Genomic DNA, 21,266 nt, shown 5'->3' with positions numbered 1-21,266 from the left:
TGCTTTACAAACACCATTTATTATCTGATTTGAAATATTGCTAATCCATTTGAACAATCCCGTTTATCAAAAGTATGTCAAGGAAATTTTGTGCCATATATGAATATATATATGTAAAAGTTTTCTCAGTGTTGTTAAAAATAGTAATAAGTTGAATTCAGCATAAATATCCAGCAACAGAGGATTTTTAAAATAAAATATGACACATCCAAACAATGAAATGCTGTGTAGCCACTAAATAATTTCTATGGAAATCTTTTTGGTTGGTATTTTTATATCTTTTTCCTATGTATTAATACTGGAACATAATGTTAAAAGTGCTTTTCTCCAATAATGGGATTTTAAGTAATCTTAATGTATTTATTATGCTACAGGTAATATTTTCTGTAGTTTCAAAATTAAAAAAATATGTAACATAAAAATACAAATACCACTAAAGATAAGGAAAGAATTGTTCTTAATAACTGCAATAAAGAAAAGTCATACAAATGGCATTAATCTTTTCTGCAGCTCTGCTTACTTGCTAATAAAACAACCAAATAAAATAGTTGTTGCATATAGTAGAAGCAGAGAAAGACAAAGCTTTTATTCTAAATGGAGCCAAACTTGGCCTAGCCCAATCTGCACATGCGTACTTGCTTGGCACATAGCCTTGCTTCACAAGTCCTCTTGGCATTGTAAATATCATGGTTCTCTTTTCAAGGACACTCTGTGTGAGAAGCACTTTCTTGGCATTGGACACTAAATAATTATTAACTGACATGTTGCACTTAATAGTTTGTGGTCTCAGCTCTTGTTTATATAAAACGTTTGACCACAGCTCTAAAACACCTCATCGTGTAGGTGGGGAACTTGTCATAGGAACTCAGATGGTAGGACCCGTTGGCTGGTTACTGCTAGCCCTTGCCAGCTTTGTCCTCACTGGCTGCCAACACCCCCCGCCCCCGGGGACCCTGCTACAGACACCAGGTACTCCTATTTAGAGCTGGTCATGGATAAGGAAAAGGCAGATTTGGCCACAGGATCTCAAAACATAGAGCCACTTTATGTAGAAAAATCTCTTGAACCTATCAGGAGTACCAGTTGAGCAAAAAGTGACTCATGATTGGATATATCTGAGGATGGCAAAGGGGCAATTGAGAGAAGCTGGATTAAGTTATCCCCCGGTGAAGAATATTACTTGTGTTAACAAAGTGTAAATTTTCTGACACGTGACTTGCAAAGGAAAATGTGATTGATTAGCTGAAGAACTCCCGAAGATTGTAGCAAATCTTTAATAGTGTAATAACCTTTGAAGATTTTTTAAAGGAACACATACAGAAGAAGAGGAAGAAAGTTCTCCCAAGTTTGACTCAGGTACATCATGTGGTGCTACCATTCACTCCTTTATATGGTGGCCTCTATATTTGCTTTGGTCTCCCTACATTCGAATGCATTTTGTTGCAATTTGCTTTTATATCAATTTATAGAAAACTTCTGAAAGAATTCCCTACATATGCTGCCTCTGCTGATTTCCTCCTGGATTCTCAACAAAACTGAGGCCGATCTCTATACCTTATCACATAACCATGGGACTGGAAATGCTTCCTCAGAGGTAACTAATGATTTTCTGATTATTCCGCTTCTTTTCATTCTTTCTCGTATTCAACTTTCCCATATCAACTTACAATTCTGATCGTACTTTTCTTCATGAAACTCTCTTTACTTTGGTGTATAAAACTCTGGTTTTGTTTTTTTCAGTTCTTCTCCTCTTCCCTTTTCCCCGTCTTTCCTTTCAACATACCTTTTAAGTGGCACTGTCCTTAGATTTCGGACTCTAGCTTCTTCCCTTTCCACATTGTGTATCTTTCCAGGTTAGCTCAGCCTCTCTCTTGACTTCACATCTTCATCTCATAAATGACAAGTATACACCTGTGACCCAAGCTTTCTTGTGACACCATGTGAAAACTTTCATCTGCCTGCATGACATTTCTACCAGGACATTCCACCACAGCTCAGAATAGATCTGTCACCCTCCCTAAAATGTATTGCTTTGCTCGCAGTCAGTATCTCAGCCAGTGGCACCCCCACCCTGAGGCATCCCTTCTGTGGGATGAAAACATCCCACAGCCATCTCTCTTACAATCCCATCTTTTCACTAACTCTGGTTCATTTTAATTCTGATATGGTCCTGGTTTTATCTGCTTCTTTGCTCATTACGAAGCCCGATTTCTAACCATTATCTGTTTTCATCTGGATTACTACTAAAGCCTTTGGTTTCATCTTTCTGCCTACCCTGTACTCCCTCCTCAAACGAGAAGTGCAATTGCTCCAATATATTTCCCACACAAGGCCCAATCATGTCACTCTTCCCACACACTTTTCTGGTTCCTGTTACCTGTAATATATAGCATAAACTCTAGCTGGGCCCTCCTTCAGAGCTCTTCCTGCTGGTACCCCGCCTCCCCACCCCTCCTGTGTTGCTCCTTCACTTGTGTGCAACTTTGTCACCCCATCCCATTGCTCATGTCCTCCCCTCTACTTAAAATACCATTTCCTTTTTCCTCCTTTTCCTACTTCTTCTAATTCAATTCAACCCTTCTTGACCTAAGGCAGTCAACTGGGGACCAAAAAAAAATACTGGTACTCAGAGAATGTGGTCTGAGTGTATTTAATATGCTGATTCAGACATTTGGTAATTCCTGGAATTGCAAACTACTTTCTTAAGTAAAACTATCTCATGATATTTGTTAGCTGTTCCTGTGGGGGAAAGCAAAGAACATCATTGAGTAACATGAAAACGGAAGGAAAATGACAGAGAATGACAAAACCAATGTTCCTTAATGTGACCATGTGGAATGGAATGTCTTTTGGTATACAATGCATCTTTGAGCACAGCCATGGGGATTGCTGTGGTCAATAGACTTCTCAATAGAAAGTAATCAGAGCCAGTTTTCCTAAGAATTATTTTCCAAGGAATTTCCCTTACTACAATCCAGGTTTAAAAATAACTCACAGAAACAGACAAAGGGGAAAAGGGAGAAGTTTATCATCCATAAACAAATGTAAAAACCAACAAATTTGTAAGAACAAGTCAACTAAACCTAAATGCAAAATAGTATGCTAAATTTGAGAGAGATGCATATAGAGAGTAAGAGGTAATTGGAAGCAGATATTCTGAGGGTCAGATTTCTTTTGGCCAATTGCTGAAGAAATATACCATTTCAGTCCACTTGGACCCAGTTTTGCTCTCCAAAAACTAGAAGATCTTTAAGTATTATTTCAGCTTTAACATACCATGAGTATTAACTTAATTCAATGCAGTGTGTCTCTAGTAACTGATGTGCTCAGGACGAATATCTGCCTGAGATTTAGAGATAAATTAATCTTGGGCCTTTTACCTTTAAGTAACCACTCTGTAGTGAGAGAGAATGACACATACATGTTATATTCCCTCACAGAGGGTAGACTGTGGTTGGGGATATACCAGGCATACACAAACGCAGAAAGGAGCCAGCTGAGATGGCAGAGCAAGGATGAGAAATGAGCCATTTTCAGAGCACATCTCTTTGTGACACCCACATCAGTCTAGTGACTGAGTCTCTAGTGGTGAGATCTGGGGCTCTCCTGGTCCCTGTGGCATGCAGTGTCGTTTAAATCAATGACTTCAATAAATGCATATCAAGATGCTGTAGTAAATGCAATGGAAGTGTATAAGCTTGTCATAAATATGATGGAAATACATTAGCTTGCTAGGTACTTAACAAAGTACCATGGCCTGGGTGACTGCAGCAACAGAAATTTATTCTCTTTCAGTTTTGGAGGCTGAAATCTCCAAGATCAAGGTGCTGGCAGGGCTGGTTCCTTGTAAAGCCTCTGTCCTTGGTTTGTAGATGGCTATCTTCTCGTTCTTTTCACATCTTCTTTCTGTGTATATGTGTCTAAATCTCTTATTTTAATAAACGTGCTAGTCATATTGGATTAAGGTGAAGCCTAATGATCTTATTTAACTTGATTACCTCTTCGAAGACCCTGTATCCAAATAAGAACATATTCTGAGGTACTGGTGGTTATAAATTTAATGTATGCATTTTTTTGGTGAGGAGCACAATTTAACCCATAGCATCTAGTGTAAGAAAAAATAGACTCGTGTTTTGTTCATAATAAATGGAACCACTACCCTGTGAATAGTGAGGTGGAGTAATTAAGCACACCTGGATACAGATGCCAGCCCTCTATGTATTAGCTATATGTCCCGTGATGCTGCTGAGATTGGAGAGCTTCAGTTTATTATCTGTAATATGGGAGTAATAATTCTAACATCAGACATTTAGGAATTCTAAATCTAACATCTCAGAAATCAGGAGGAACAAAATACTGGGATACACAGAATAACATTTAACTTCATCAGGAGCACAGAGTAACCCCTTATTTGTTATCTTGAAGGCACAAAGTTGAGAACCATTAAGTCAGATATGATAGAGTTAATTAAGAAGAAATGGAATAATAGAAAATTTTTCTTGATTTAATGATTGGTAATTGAAACCTTGTCAGTACTTAATTTTCCTCGATCTTTTATGGATAATTCATGTGAAAGAGTTATTTACCACCGGTAATGACTCAACACATACCAGTGGGAAATAAACACTGAATTCTTTTTACTTGTCTCAGCATTGTGTGTTTGACTCATTCCCAAGGACATAAACAGGATTTAATTTGGAAAAAAAGAAGGATTTTTTAAAACCCTAGGGACTGTGATAACTTGCATTTATTTATTTCATTTGGCTTTGCATTGTCTCCTTAAGTGAGCATTCTACTCCTGTGTGTAATGGGTAGGTGCTTTCAACTCTAATTCTTACCACTGGCTATTTTGACTGAAATTTTCATAAATACATTACGATTCAATTTTTTTGAAATACTTCTTGACAAATTTTTCTGTTCATGTCATTCCAAATTTTATTTGCTTTCTCCACTCCCATTCTGTGGCAAAATACATATACTTAAAAGAACATCTAATTTGAATATGTTCTGAAACAAATCATAAAAGCTAAGATGCACAATGCATATTGCGCATAGAACCCATGCACTAGAGTGAAGTGGATATTTTTCTAACAATCATGGCCAACACTTATCCATTTTTCCCCCTGTGTATCAGGCATTTCTAAAGGATGGATCTTATATCTTAGTTTTATGTGAGAAAACAGGTTATGTGTGCCAGTTCACCAGCTGTGAGATGATGTAAGCAAGGTTCAAACCCAGTTTGCTAAATCTAAAATTGATGCTCTTTAAACTCCATTAAGCTTGACATCCACTTAGTAGATTAGAAGTAACTATGTGAGGGACTTAGAAGTTTCTGGAAGGAAAAAGAAGCTTCAAAATGAGCACAGCCCTGCAGAAAGTAGTGCTGGTCTTTGGAGAGATGATTATGAGTGCAGGACTATCTGCCAGACGAGCTGTATGACATTTGACGACTCTGAGTGCTGTGGAGTGCAGGGTGGAGCAACATGAGAAAAATCTGTAATAAGAACACTTGAATTTAAAAAATGTGTAGTGCATTTGAGGCAAAAAGAATATTTTTGTGACAACACTACCTCAGACAGTGTTTCAGAGGGTGAGGGGAGTCCCCCTTATCATTATCCACCATGCACTTTGGACTCTGAGGGCTCTGCTCCTGTGGCACTGTTGGTTGCCTTTCTAATTTTCTCACTATTCTTTGCTAAAGAACCTTGATTCTGTGAGAGACAGGAACGCGCCCAGCCCCCAGGCAATGCATCATGATTGATTTGGACTCATTATGACTAGTAATGACAGCCTCCTTTCTCTTTGTCAGATTCTTAATTTTAGAGCTTTCCTGATGCTCAACAAGATTTTTGTTTCTTCTCATTCCCAGCAACTCGTTCATGACTGGTATATCTGTGTCATACTTTTATCAAAACAAGATATTGTTCTTCATGCTATTAAGCAATCTTTCCTTAAATTTCTTCCTGTCTTATCATGATCACTGCTTATCATCTCCTTAATTTTCTTTTTCTGCATCTCTGTTATATTTTATGTTTTCCATGTCATTTTGTTTCATACATATATCTTTCTCTTATATTTAGTAATATATATCTTGTGTATATATTTGAAATGGCATCTAGTAGAATATATATCTAATAAAATGTATTCTGCCATGGGATTTGTTCGAATCCAATGAGATTCTTTAACCTTTTACACATAGAACTTAAAGCAATTATTTGACATAGTGGATAGAATCAATCACATTTTTGGGAAATAACTTTCTTTCAAAGGACAACAAACAAAATGCATTAAATACATATTTTAAGTCGTATTAAAAATCCAAGATCAAAAATGTAGTGAGGATGTACTGAATTTTGTTTTGGGGCAGGGGAAAGTAATGGAGTGTATGTTTGCCTCTTGCCTGAAACAAAACAAATTAGCAAAACATATAAAACAATGTGTTTTAAGACACTGAATATCAGGCACTAAATGACCATCATCTCTGAGAGATAGGAATAGAACAAGGTGAGCCCTATAATTTCTCTAGCTTACCACCTTGAGAGGGTTTCCAGGATCAGGGGCAGGAAGAGGGAACCCAGACAGCCTAGTGGAGTTCTGAGTTGAAGAGATGAAGCTGAGAGTCAGTGGTAACAAAGTGGCTAGAATTTGCTCAACTTGGTGCTTGAGAGAAGAAAGGGCACACAGAAAGAACTCTGGCAACTTGCAGATGGTATACAATGTGTTCACAAAATCCCTGATTGCAGAAAACTACCCAACGCCAAGGAAAGAAGCATCTGGAAGGATGAAAAGCAACAGTACCCAATACTCGCACTTGGCTGCAAAGAATATTAATTCCATCAGACAGCCTGGAAAGGCATGAGATTCATTAAGAATTAGGTAGAGTACACAAGAAGGCTGTGCCTCAATAGAGGGAAATATTTAGCTCTAGATTGGGCACTATTCTGGTCACAACTAAAGAATATTAAACCCCAGAGTTTCAAATTGTTTCCACAAGATTTAACTGCTCAAAACTCAAGAATATTTATAGGAATACAGAAATATCCAGCTCCCAACAAAGCAAAATTCACAGTGTATGAAATTTAATAAAAATTACAAGGCATGCAAATAAGTAAGAAAATATGACTGGTAGAGAGGAAATAAACAGAGCCTCAGAGAACTGTGGGACAACTGCAAGTAGCCACATATATGTGTGATTGAAGTGCCTGAGAGGACAGAGGGGAGGAGCTTAAAAATATTGAATAGTCAAAAATTTTCCAAGTTTGATAGAAACTACAAATCCACACATTTAAGAAGCTAAATAAATTTAAGTATAAGAAAAATGAAGAAAACAAAACTAAAGTATATCATAACCAGTTTGCTCAAAACCAGTGGTGAAGGAAAAATAAGACACACTAGCTGCTAATAACAACTAGGAAAAACAGCTTGAAAAAAGGTGCATTATGTTCAGACCAGCAGTGATAAGGATGACAGCAGATTTCTTATTGGAAACCATGTAAGTAAGAAAACAGCATGAGAACATTTTTTAAAGTACAGCAACAACAGAAGTCCAACATGCCAAGTGAGAATTCTATACTTGTTGAAAATATGTCAAAAATGAAGCTAAATAAAGACTTTTTCAGACATACAAAAGCAGAAAGTATCTGTTACCAGCAGACATATAAGAAATGTTAAAGAAAATCCTTCAGGCAGGAAGAATATTCTACCAGATGGAAATATGGATCTATAAAATTAACAAAAAAACTATTGAAATTGGAATTACATGAATAAATACATAAAATTTTCCACTTATTACTTAAGTCTCTTTGAAATATAATTGACAGTTTTCCAGAAGTAAAATTGCTGGATTATGTAGTAATTCTATTTATAGAATTCTATTTTTTTGAGGTACCTTGATACTATTTTCCAAAATGGCTGTACTAATTTGTATTTCCACAAATAGTGTGCAAGGTTCCCTTTTCTCCACATCCTCACCACTGCTTGTTATCTTTCATCTTTTTTATATTAGCCATTCTATGGGGTGATTTTTCACTGTGGTTTTAATTTGCATTTCCCTGGTGATTAGAGATGTTGAGCTTCTTTCATAAGTCTTTTGGCCATTTGTATCTCTTCTTTTGAGAGGAGTCTGTTGCAGTGAGCCGAGATCGCGCCACCGCACTCCAGCTTGGGCAACAGAGCAAGATTCTGTCTAAAAAAAAAAAAAAAAAAAAAGAGAGGAGTCTGTTTAGATCCTTTGTTTTTTAGAAAGGTGTTTTATTTTCTTGCTATTGAGTTGTTTGAGTTTCTCATATATTTTGGATATTAGTCCCTTGTTAGATGTATGATTTACAAATATTTTCTCCTAGTACATGGGTTGTCTCTTCAATCTGTTGTTTCTTTTGCTGTGGAAAAGCTTTTTAGTTTTATGCAATCTGATTTCTCTATTTTGGCTTTTGTTGTCTGTTCTTTTTGCAGTCCTTTCCAAGAAATTATTGCCAATACCATTGTTGTGGAGATATCCCCTTATGTTTTCTTCAAGTAGTTTTAGAGTTTCACATCTTATGTTTAAATCTTTTATCCATTTTGAGTTGATTTTTGTATATGGTGTGAGGTAGGAGTCCAATTTTGTTGTTCTACATGTGAATACTCAGTTTTCCCAACACAATTTGTTAAAACACCGTTCTTTCTCCATTGTGTGCTCTTGGTACCCTTGTAAAAAATCAACTGGTTGTAAATACTTCTGGTCTTTCTATTCTATTCTGTTGGTTGATGTGTCTGTTTTTATGCGGTACTATGCTGTTTTGATTACAATAGCTTTATATTTTGAAATCAGGGAGTGTGATGCCTCCAGTTTTATTGTTTTTGTTCAAGATTGCGTTGGCTATTTGAGTTCCACATAAATTTTAGAATAGTTTTTATTTCTGTAAAAATAACATTGAAATTTTGATAGGAATTGTGTTGAATCTGTAGCTTGCTGGGGACAGTATGGACATTTTAACAATATTAATGTTTTCAACCCATGAACATGGAATATGTTTTCATGTATTTGTGTCTTCAATTCTTTCATCAATGTTTTATAATTTTTATTGTACAGTAAAAGCATCTTCTTAAGTTTACTCCTAAATATTTTATGTTATTCTTTGATGCTATCATAAGTGAGATAGGTATCTTAATTTTTTTCAGATAATTTGTTCAGTGTATAAGATATAAGCAAAGGAATTGAAATTGGTGTGTCCAAGAGATACCTGCATGCCCATGTTCATTTCAGCATTACTCACAATAGCCAAGATATAAAAGCGACCTAAGTGTTCGTTAATGAATGGATGTACAAAGAAAATGTGGCATTTATACCCAATGGAATACTCTATAGTGTTAAAAAAGGAGGAGATTCTGCTGTTCACAGCAACATTGATGAAAGTGAAGAACATTATCCTAAGTGAAATAAGACAGGCACAAAAAGACAAATATGATCTCACTTACATGCGGAATCTAAAAAAGTTTATCTGAGAGAAAGAGAACAGAAGGATGGTTAGCAGACACTAGACGGGGAGGAGGGATGAGGAAAGGGAAGATGTTAATCAAAGGGTACAAGCTCAGTTAAACTGGAAGAATAAGTTTTAGTGATCTATTGTGTTACATGGTGACCCCAATTAATAATAATATATTTTGTGTTTCAAAGTAGCTAAAAGAATTAATTTTTAACACTCTCACCCCAAAAAATGACTTTGGTGAGGTGACGAGTATGTCAATTAGCTTGATTGAATCTTTCTACAGTGTATACATAGATCAAAGTATCACATTGTATTCCATAAATATGCATAATTATTATTTGTCAATTAAAAAGAAATAATTAAAAATATAATTGTCTAAACAGAAATAGTAGCAATTTAGTGAGGGATTCATAACATTGTAAAAATAAAATGTTTGACATTAAAAACACACAGGTTGGGAATGGAGAATAGTATATTGCTGGAAGGTTATATACTATACACGAAGTGGTATAATATATGATGATAGACTATAGTAAGTTAAAGATGTATACCACAAACCTTAAAGAAACCACTAAAATATAAAAAAAGATCGTTAGCCAATAATCCAGTAAAGAAGATAAAATAAAATCATAAAAGCATTCAATTAACTCTAAAGAAGGCAAAACAAGAAAGGGGATAAGAAATGACGATAGTGAGACAGTAGACTTAAGCCTAACCATTGGTAATATTACACTGAATGTAAATTGTGCAAGCCTCAATTAAAACATGGAGATTGTTGGGTTAGATGTGAGAAGCAAAACTTATCCATATGTTGCATAGAGAAAACATGCTTGAAATATAAAGATACAAACAAGTTAAAGTAACACTAATTAAGAGAAAACTGAAACAGCTAAATAGATTTCACAGCAAAGAACATTGCCAGGAACGAAGGAGGCCATTTTTAATGATGAAAGAGTGGATTTGTCAAGAGAATACAGCACGTTTAAATTGACCAAAAAATGCTTCAAAACACTCTAGGCAAAATTTATTAAAGTAGAAATAGAAATATCCACAATCATAGTTGAATATTTCAATATACCCTTTCAGTACTGGAAGAAGCAAATAGACAGAAAATAAGTGAGGATACAGAGAATTTAACAATTAACCATCAATCAACTTGACCTGTTTGACATTTATAGAACATTTTACCCTAAAACAATGTAACACACATTTTTCCAAAACACATAACATGTTTTCAAAGATAGGCCATATTCCAGGATGTGACATAAGTCTACATAACTTTGAAATAATTCATCACTTAAAGTATATTTTTCTGACTAAAATAGAATAAATTTGGAAATCTAAAAAGTAAGGATCTCCAGAAAACCTTTAAGTATTTGGAATGAAAAACACATCACTAAATAATTCATATGAATGAAATTCAAATGAATTTCAAATGAAAAATCAATATATCAAAATTTGGAGAGTGCTGCTAAAGCAGTACTTAATAGAAAATTTGTAACACTAAGCATCTTTATAAGCAAAAATAATATATCTCAAATCATTGCTCTTAATTTTCATTTTAGAAAACTGGAAAAAGAAGAACAAATGGCATTAAAATAAATAGAAGAAAAGAAAAAGTAAAATTTATTTGAGAAGTATTAAAGACTTGAATATTTATATAACTAAATATGAAGCAATCACCTTTCCATAAATCAGACCATATGGCCTGCAAAGCTTTCAAGGTAGAGATCAGTTTTATACAGATTTTTATAACAACTGGAAAAGATGGAAAACTTACGTAATCCTTTGAGGCCAAGGAATCTTAATATCAAAACTAGGCAAAAATATTATGAGAAATGGTCACACAGAATCATTTTTCTCTTGTATTTTATAATTTTGTGTGTGCATATACTTATATAAATCTATATGGATATTTCCACCAATTTTTGTAAAAAGGTAATACTCATGATCAAATTGTATTTTGTCTAATATTCATTGCAAAATTCATTCATAAATGTAATTCATTCCATTTGTAGATTTACGAAGATAAACAATATGATAATTTCAATATATGGAAAAAAGTTTTTTTATATGAGTCTCCATGAATTAATAATTAAATGTAGGATTTTCGTCAAAATTAAATCTTAGTAATTTAGAAATATAAGGAAACTTTCTTAACCAGGTAGAGGATATAAAAAAAATAAAGCACACGTATTTCTAAATGGGGAAAATTTAGAAAGCTTCCCTTTGAATTTCAGAATGCGTTAAGGATGCCTAATATGACAAATTTTATTCAACATTGTGTTGGAACTTCTAGTCAGTGCAACCATATAAGTTTAGAGATTGGAAAGGAGGAACAAGGAATGTTACTTGCATTTTATATACATTTATATAGAAACCTCTAAATTATCTGATTACAAAACATTATCAAACATAATACTTGTATTGAGCAAACTGGCTGCATATAAAACAACTATAAAAGAGATTTTTATATTTGTAGTGAACAATTAAAAACAATGAAGAGAAGTCATCATTCACAATAAGTTCACAAAATATCAAGTCAGGAAAAACCTAATAACATGTGTAAGATAGCTGATGATATATTTAAACTATTTCTAAATTTATATATAGATTAGAAAGCTATTAGAGTTAGTATTCTTCTAACAAATTGATAAGATGATTCTAAAATTTGTACAGAAGAATAAAGGACCAAGGTTACAGTGGCCAATTGTGAAGGAAAACACTACATGAGGACTTGAACTTCCAGAAACCAGAACTTATCATGTATTTTGTAGTAATTTAGATGGTTTGGTAAAGGTGTAGGAATAGACAAACCGATGATGGAAAAACAGTCCCAAAATATGATAGATATTGCAAATATTAGTGGAGAAAAGAGTAAGAGCTCAATAAATGAACTTGGAAAATATATTATTCACAAAAAAATTAAAATTGGAGCTCTACCTCACTTATATATCAATACATAAGTTACCTCTAGTAAAATAAGGATTCAGTTGTTGAATCTAAAGTTATAGATTGTACTTCTGGGAAAATGGAGTAGGCACCATTTTTCTATTGGGACTTCACAATTCTAGACATTATATATAAAACAAGCATAAGAAGACTCTGAAAGATGGAGAAAAGAGACAGACTGGCTGGCTGGGAACCACAAGCCCCAAAGAACAGCCTGCTTGTGAATTCCCTGGGTGCTCTTTTTGCCCCTTATTTGTCCCAGATTGGGTGTTGAAGAAGCCAGGAACCCAGAATGCCAACCATCACACACAAAAAACCTCAAGAAAATCCTGACCCCTTTAGTCAAAGGATCAGGAAAGGCAATAACTGCTTGACTGCAACTGAACGTCACAGGAAAAACTATGGCACCATCCCCTCCTCCACCAACAAAGGCTGGGAGGGTCCTAGACTTTCACCCTCAAAAGGCTGTGCTGGGGACTTTCAACACCTGCTCCCCATGGATGGTATCTGAGAAGGCCATATAAGGAGCCAGTATTTCACCCTCCCAGCCAGTAGTCACACTCCTCCTTGGTGTTGGTGGAGGCTACGTGGGGCTTGGGCTTCCCCATCAACCCATCAGGATTGAGGGACCCTTCTCTACTCACAGGGTGGTATCGGATGAGGCTGAATAGAGGCTCAGGACTTACACGTTCGCCCACTGGTAAGCAGACCATTCCTACTGTATTTCAGTGAAGACCATATAGGGAGCAGAAACTTCCAACCCTTCCCAGCAATAAGAGGAAGCCTCTTGCTTGGCTCAGGTGTCAATGGAGCTCCACCTGGCCGTAATGAGGTAGCAATTCCCTCTACTTCTGCTGCAGCTGTGTTGCAGAAAGCCAGCCAAAAAGGTTTCAGTAAGATCCAGACTCTTATGCCATAACAAGAAAATGTTTAGATTTCAACAGAAAAATCACTAGTCATATAAAAAACCAGGAACATCTCAAGCTGAAGAATAAAAGACAATTAATATATGGCAAAAATGAAGTGACAAGAATGTTAGAATGATCTGACCAAGATTTTGAAGTAACTGTGATAAATATTCTTCAATATGCTATTACGAACAGTCTTGAAACAAACTTAAAAAGACTCTCCCCAAACAAAAAAGTATCAAAGAAATAGAGACACAAAGATAAACCACATGGGCATACAATTACTTAAGAAAGCTGCTCAGTGAATAAGAAAGTGGATTGCATAATAAAGAAATTATTCAATCTGAACAACAGAGAGAAAAGACACTGAAATCACTGAGCCAACCCCCAGGGACTGGTGAACTCACTCTAATAAAAGACATGGCATTTGTGTCATCAGAGCCCTGGAAAGAGAGAACAAAGAGGATGTTTAGAAAAAGTACTGAAAAAGTAACAGTGAAACATTTCTGAAATTTGGCAAAAGGACATATACTTACAGATTCAATAATCCTAGTGAACCTCAAACAGGATAACCCTAAGGAAATCCTCTCCAAGACCCATCATAACTAAATTTCTGAAAATTAAAGACAAAAAAATTTTTGAAAATCAGTGAGAAATGACAGGCGAAACATAACTCAAATGAAAGCAGATTTTTAAAAAAATCATAAATCAAGGAAGTCAGGAAAAAAATGATACAGTATTTTTCAGTTGCTGAAGGAAGAGAATTGTCAATTTATACCCAATGAAAATACTCTTTAGGAATAAAGAGGAAATCAAGACATTCTCTGATGAGAAAATCTAAGAGACTTTGTTGCCAACAGACCTGCCCTAAAGCAATCGCTAAATGAAGTTCTCTAAACAGAAAGAAAATGATTTAATAAAAGGACTCTTGAGACATTAGAGCAGATGAAAGCATGTAAGAAAGAGCAAGAGGGTCAATAATAGACTTTTTCTCTCCTTTTGAGTTTTCAAAATTATTTTTGACAGCTAAAGCAAGCATCTTACCACAGTTTGATGTGGTCCTCAATGCACGTAGAGGAAATGTTTCAGTTAATTATAATTGGGGCAGGGTAAAGGATCATAATGGTAAGTGTTCCAAACCTCACTACAAGTGCTAAAATGTTGATACCAGCAGACTGTTACCAAGCACTGGTGAGGATGTGTTAGAAACTGGGTCCTATAGCATATTTTTGGTGCAAGTTTAAAATCCTACAGCCATTTCTTTAAAACATGTATAGGCTGGGCGCAGTGGCTCATGCCTGTAATCCCAGCACTCTGGGAGGTTGAGGCCGGTGGATCACTAGTTCAGGAGATTGAGACCATCCTGGTCAGCGTGGTGAAACCCATCTCTCCTAAAAATATAAAAATTAGCTGGGTGTAGTGGCGCGTGCCTCTAATCCCAGTTACTTGGGAGGCTGAGGCAGGAGAATCGCTTGGACCAGGGAGTCGGAGGTTGCAGTGAGCCAAGATTGCACCACTGCACTCCAGCCTGGTGACAGAAGGACTCGGTCTCAAAAAAACAAAAACAAAAACAAAACAAAAACCCAACTTGTGTATGCCCTTACCGTTCATTGAACCTAGCATTCAAATTCTAGTGCATTTATCCTAGAGAAATGAAATCTTATGTCCATACAAAAACCTGTCCATGAATGTTCATTGCAGCTGTATTTGTGATAGCTCAAACCTGAAAACAACCAATACATCCTACAACAGATGAATAGTTAAAGAAACTGTGTACATTAGTAGCATAACATACTATTTTGAAATAAAAAGCAACTAATTATTGATACATACAAGTAGGATGGAACTAAAGGGTACTATGCTGAATAAAAAAGGTTGATCTTAAAATGTCATACATTGTATGACTGCATTTATATAACATTCTTAAAGTGACAGGATAAGAAACGTGAAGAATAAATTGACATTTGCCAGAAATTAGGGATGCTTAGGTGGGGAAGGAGATGGGTGAGACATGACGGGTATGGCCATAAAGAGGTGGCACAGAGATCTTGCTGGTGGTGGGCCAGCCTGCACCTTGAATGCTGTGGGGTTATATGAACTTACACATGTCATAAAATGACACAGAACAACATATTTATGCTATACCAATTCCAATTTCCTGGTTTTGATATTGTACCAGAGCTATGGAAGATGTAAACATTGGGAGAAATTGGATGAGGGGTACTGGGTGAGGGGACTTATTTATAAAGTTTGCAATTTCCTGTGAATTTATAGTCATTTCAGAATTAAAAGTTAAGAAAAGAAGTAAAACTGTAAAAGTTTCACAAGAAAATATGGATAAATAGTTTAGTCCTTACATAGCAAAAGTCATTTTAAACAAAATACTTAAATATAGGCTATATAATACTTAATAAAATTGACTGTACTGAAAATGAAAACTTTCATGAACCACTCCCCAAACATGAAGACTGCTGCGCATGGCATTACCTGCCTGTAATCCCAGCTACAGTGGGGACTGAAGTGGGAGGAATGCTTGAGCCCAGGAGTTCCAGGCCAGCCTGGGCAACGTAGTGAGACCCTGCCTCAAGATAAGATTTTTTAAAATTAAAAAACATGAAAAGACACTTTAAAAACTAGGAGAAGATGTTCTCAACAAACACATAACTGATGAAAAGTCAGTATTGAAAACAAATTTAAAAAATTCTGAACATCACTAGAGAAAGTACAAACCACACACAAAAAAACCATTGGTATTCAACACACAGAAGAGAAAGTATTAATTTCTAATAGATGTCTGAAAAAAATCAACATGATTGTTGATAAAGAAAATGCAAATCAAACCCACAATGTGACCCAATTTCACATTCATTTGACTAGCAAAGCTGGAAAGTGTCTCCTTATGAAGGATGGGGAGGACCTATTATTCACTGCTGTTAGGTTTGTATATGATAGAGACTTTCTAGAAAACAGGTTAATGTCACTGTGTAGGGCTGGACATCCACACATCCTACCACATAGGAATTCCGTATCTACCCAAGAGAAAGCCTTGTACACAACACAATGTATGAGAAAAGTCATAGAGAAGTGTTGGGCATAACTCAAATGTTCTTCTAGAAGAATGAATGAATAAACTGTAGTATAGTCACGCAAATGAATCTTAAAAAGGAGAAAGATAAGTAAACTAAACTATATGCAATATGGATGAATCATAGAAAGTTAAAAAAGCTAAAATATTAAATATAAATTCTCTTTTGATAAGATTTTAAAACTATGATAAATTAGGAATGTATACTACATAAATAATATGAAAGATATAAATAAAATTAAAATATTATAAAAATGACAAAAATTGATGAACATGGGGGTTGGAGTGATGGTTATGCTGATGGAAGTAGGTGGGGAAAGAGACAGAGACAGAGAAAATATCTCTTTCAGATTGACCGGGGAAAGACTAGGGGATAAATGGGTGACGATTTGTCAACATGAAATCAAACCAAAGCAGGATTTTATTTCTAGCCCAATAGTGTGTGTATGTGTGTGTGTGTAAGGTTGTGAAATGCTAAATAAAAATAGACTCTGAAGTCAAATTCAGCATTTTATTTTATTTTGTAACAGAGAGCCCAGAACAAAATAGAGGAGCTGTGCCGTGGAGTTGAACCAGTGCATTTTTCAGTTCTGTTCTAATTCAAGTTCATTAGTTACTTTAGTTTATGCCAGTCTGGATGGAATTCTAGCTTTGGCAACTCACACTGGAACATTTTTTTGACTTTTGATTTTCTGAAAATTGATTAAAATTTTAAAAGTTGAAAACATTTTCAAAGGTTTATAGTTCGATAGTTAAAAATTTAGACTTTCTCAAATATTATTGAGCTCATAGTTGAAAATGTGGTTAGAGCTAGCCAACCTTTATGACCTCAGCACAGATAAAATGGAAAAAATCTGGTTGTAATAAAATTATAACACTCATATATTTTCAAGTGAAGAAAAAGTTAAAATGACAACAGCAACAGAATGATTGTGTTGGAGTTCAATTAAGACATTCTCATGTATCTCATACTTTCTTTAGCCCTGACTAATGGATGTGAAACTGCTGGCATGGACACTATCCAGGATGTCCAGTAAGTACTGTCATTTCTAACAAGTAAACATAACAACATCGCAAACAAGCAATAAATCAAAGAAGATGGCTCTCTCTATTTATAAGCACTAAAATGTAACATTCCCCTTTGTAGATTTCTGGAAAGAGTTTGCAGACATAAAGCAAGCACTCATCAGTAAAGTTCTTATTTTAACCAAATTATCTGCCCAGATGGAAGTTTTATTTTGTTTGAGTGGGCATGTGACAGTATCACTCTGAAATGATGGTGCTGGTTCTGGCATATTGCATCTGGAAGAGATGTAATGAGTATTATTGTATTTCTTTGAAAATACATCATTATGCAAAAATTATCTCTTGGAATAAAATTTCTTATGTTTGGTAAAAGTCCAAGAGAGAAGATTTTAAATTCCAAGCATGAATATTATCCCAATGTGAGTTATTAATTAGAAGGCAAGTTTTCCTCATGAGCATTCTGAGTTTAAATATGTTATTTACAAGTATAATAGGCAAATGAAACCATTTAAAAATTAACGGAATGTGTCTCTCCAATTCTATCCTAGCTTGATTCTCTCATGCTTATTTCACCCCCATGAGAGTTCACAGCAAGACCTTGCTGTTTGACATTTCATTTAGTTTCAAAAATTGGCTAAAAGGGAATCAAATCTATGTATTCATACATATGAATGACATGTTTCAGGCCACCCAGTGTAGACTGTTATGGCTCTCTCTCAATATTCATGACTCCAGTCAGGATCATGATGGACATGCCCAAGTTCAGTTTGATTGAAAGTAGCACGAATATAGAAGGACTAGAATTGGGGAGGGGGAGTGTTGAGTCTAGATTTCCTATTACAGTTTGAACAATGAAAATTTGATTGTCTTGGATGCTTCTGAAAACTTCCCACCAAAATATATCTAAATAGAACTGGAGTGTGAATTTGTAACATGAAGTGTAGATGTTTAGTCCAAGTGCAAAATATCCTTAAAGACCTTATTTTGAAATTCACCTTTTATCCTCTATAATATATGCTTGGTTGAATGTAAAAACATAGATGTAGCACAAATACCAGTTAAAACCATTGCAGTCTCATTCAAATCATTTAGAACAATCAACACTCAAGACTTGAGCACCAGAACAGGAGAGAGGATGAGCTCCTGAGTTGAACTACGTTTAAGAAAGAGAGTTAGAGACCGGTGAAAGGCAGTCAGAGAGATAAGGGGCACAATTGAGAATGGATTACCAGAAGACAAGAGAAGAGACCAGTCAACAATATCAGATAAGTCGGAGAAAGTGAGAAAGGCATGGACATGAGCTGACACGAGGCCACTGAACTTGATGATGGAGATATCATTAGGGCTTGTAGAGACAGACAGCTGTTTCTGAAGAATGATTTGAGGGAGAGAAATGTCAATGGCTTACAGAAGAGGTGGAGATCAGTTGGCCCCTTTCTAGTGAGGGTTGAAGATGCGAAGGAGGCAAAGAGGAGAGAAAGAAGGAGAGATACAGCCAATTATTTGCATTTTTATATTTGTAGCAAACAACTAGAAAAGATGAAGATAAGTCATTGATAATAGTCTAGTATCATATAAAATACCAGAAAAATGTCTAGCAAAAATATGCAGGATATTTACCAATATATTGATCTCTCCCTAGAGTCAAGTATCAGTATTCTGTGTTCTTTATTTAAACTCATAAGATGATTCTAACATTTATATAGAAGATATACGCAAAAGGAATAATAAAATGATGACAAGGAAGGCAATACATTTTTTGATTACTTTTGGTTTCTCCATAGAGAAAATGGCCATGTCACCTGGTGGGAAGGTGGGAAGGCAACTGCCTGTCTTTTTCCACCTGCAGTAATAACCCAGCTGCCTTACTGATATGTGTCAAGGACATCTTGAGACATCCTCCAATTCCTCAGGCAATTTCTCCATTGAATATAGCCACTATAAGACAGTGCACCAAAATAGATGAGGGTGTAGTCATGGGAGCTTGTTTCCTTGAGAAGGTGAGTCAGGAAGCTCCCAGGACGGAAGACCTTCTGGGGAGATGGCCCAGTACAATCTAGGGTCAATAGTCTCAGCTACTTGGGAATCACCCTCTGATGTGGCCAAGTGAGGCTTTTAGATAAAAGGGTAGTCATAAGCATTGAGAAAAATACTTTAGAGCTCCATGTGAAAAACAAATCCTTTCTCTGGTGTCGTTTGGGTTTGGCAGTATAGTTATTAGAAATTCTGTCTGGGGCTTCTGTTCTTTCCTGCTCTCGGCCCTTCAGCATATGAAACCAGCATACCAGATGACCACGTATGATCCAGTGTTGTCAAAGGAGAAGCTGAGGAGGTGTTAGACTTCTTGGATGCAAGTGGAGGCTGGAGTTGGCTACTATTGGATGTGCTGAGTGTAGTTCAACACCATCTGATGGTGTCATGATGATACTGGAGGCGGGCAGGGAAGTGCTGGGAGGAGAAGGGTGGGTCCCTGGTGAGGGCTCCAGTCCTGGGCCTGTGCCCAGGGACATAGGTAGGGACAGACACTCCTGCCTTACCGTCCAAATGTTGCATTTCCCAAGACCACCCTGGCCCACCATGCCCCATCCTGTGCCTGTAAAAACCCCGAGACACGAGCACAGACACGAGCAGCTGGACACTGAGAGGAACACACCAGCGGAAGAAAACACAAGCGGCTGGATGTCGAGAGGAATGCATCAGCATAAGAACACACCAACAGTGCCGGAACACTGACAGGCCATCGACTGGCAGAACGACACTAAGTTTGACCAGGATGGTCGGAGGAGAGCCCGGCCACTGAGCAGCCCGACTCGAGGGGAAAACCACATTCCCACTCCATCTCCCTTCTGGCTCCCCCATGGGCTGAGGGCTCTTTCCACTGAATAACACCTTGCACTCATTCTCCAAGCCCATGTGTGATCTAAGTTTTCTGGTACACCAAGGCAGGAACCCCGGGATACAGAAAGCTCTCTGTCCTTGTGATAAGCCAGAGGGTCTAATTGAGCTGGTTTACACAAGCCGCCTACAGAAGGCAGAACTAAAAGAGCACCTTGTAACACACACCCACTGGGACTTCAGGAGCTGTAAACATCCACGCCTAGACACTGCCATGGGGTTGGAGTCCCACAACCTGCCCGTCTGCATGCTCCCCCTAGAGGTTTGAGCAGCGGGCCACCGAAAAAGGCAGCCACACCCGCCGTCACTCGCCCTGCGAGGGGCACAAGGGAATTTTTCCTTTCAATGAGGCCAAGATTTCTTTTTTTCTTTAGCCAATTAATTTGCTTAATATTAGATAATAATGCTATGTAAACCATATAATGTTAGAATAATCTATTCATACAGTTTTAAAATAACACAGGTAGGATTGATCTTTGTTGCTGGTGCATCCATTGTGTTGCTGGTGCATCCATTGTGTTGCTCTGCTTACAGCGCTGACTGTTCCCTCTCAAGCTTTGATCGTGCTCAATCTCAGCACATTTGCATCATTCTCATTTTCCGTCTTCTGGCAGATATGTTGATGACGAACCATATTTTAGTCATCCCTTCGCCCCAACAACTAATATAAACCCTGTCCCAGATTGTGCTTAGTAAATCTTGCTGCGTGGCTGAATGAATGAATGAAATCCAAAGCTCAGTACTGAGAAGTAGCGGCTATAATTTAACAAGCTTCTGACTTAAAAAGACTCTCTTCTCTCTGTCCTGTTCAAAGTCACGGTTTTAAAACATCTATATTCTTTATACCTCTGTCCTCCCTCCAAAATCTTGCAGAGAGGAAGGTGGGAGGTCAGATAATGGATATTTTCTTTGCTGTGTGAAATGGGTTAGACT

The 21,266-nt window shown here is 36.5% G+C and overlaps 1 long non-coding RNA gene across 2 annotated transcripts; it reads left to right on the top strand.

Moving 5' to 3' along the window:
- Positions 1 to 821: 821 nt before the first annotated feature.
- LOC126951449 (uncharacterized) lies at positions 822 to 20,191 on the top strand. Of its 2 annotated transcripts, XR_007724480.1 has the most exons (4): positions 822 to 1,356; positions 1,470 to 1,594; positions 17,394 to 17,445; positions 17,560 to 20,191. It is a non-coding gene; the product is annotated as an uncharacterized LOC126951449 (long non-coding RNA). The 2 variants fall into 2 exon arrangements; XR_007724479.1 differs by having other exon boundaries at positions 17,394 to 20,191.
- Positions 20,192 to 21,266: the final 1,075 nt, after the last annotated feature.

The sequence above is a fragment of the Macaca thibetana genome, chromosome 3, assembly GCF_024542745.1.
Source record: "Macaca thibetana thibetana isolate TM-01 chromosome 3, ASM2454274v1, whole genome shotgun sequence".
Lineage (NCBI taxonomy): Eukaryota > Metazoa > Chordata > Mammalia > Primates > Cercopithecidae > Macaca > Macaca thibetana.
This window is presented reverse-complemented; position numbering and strand designations above follow the sequence as displayed.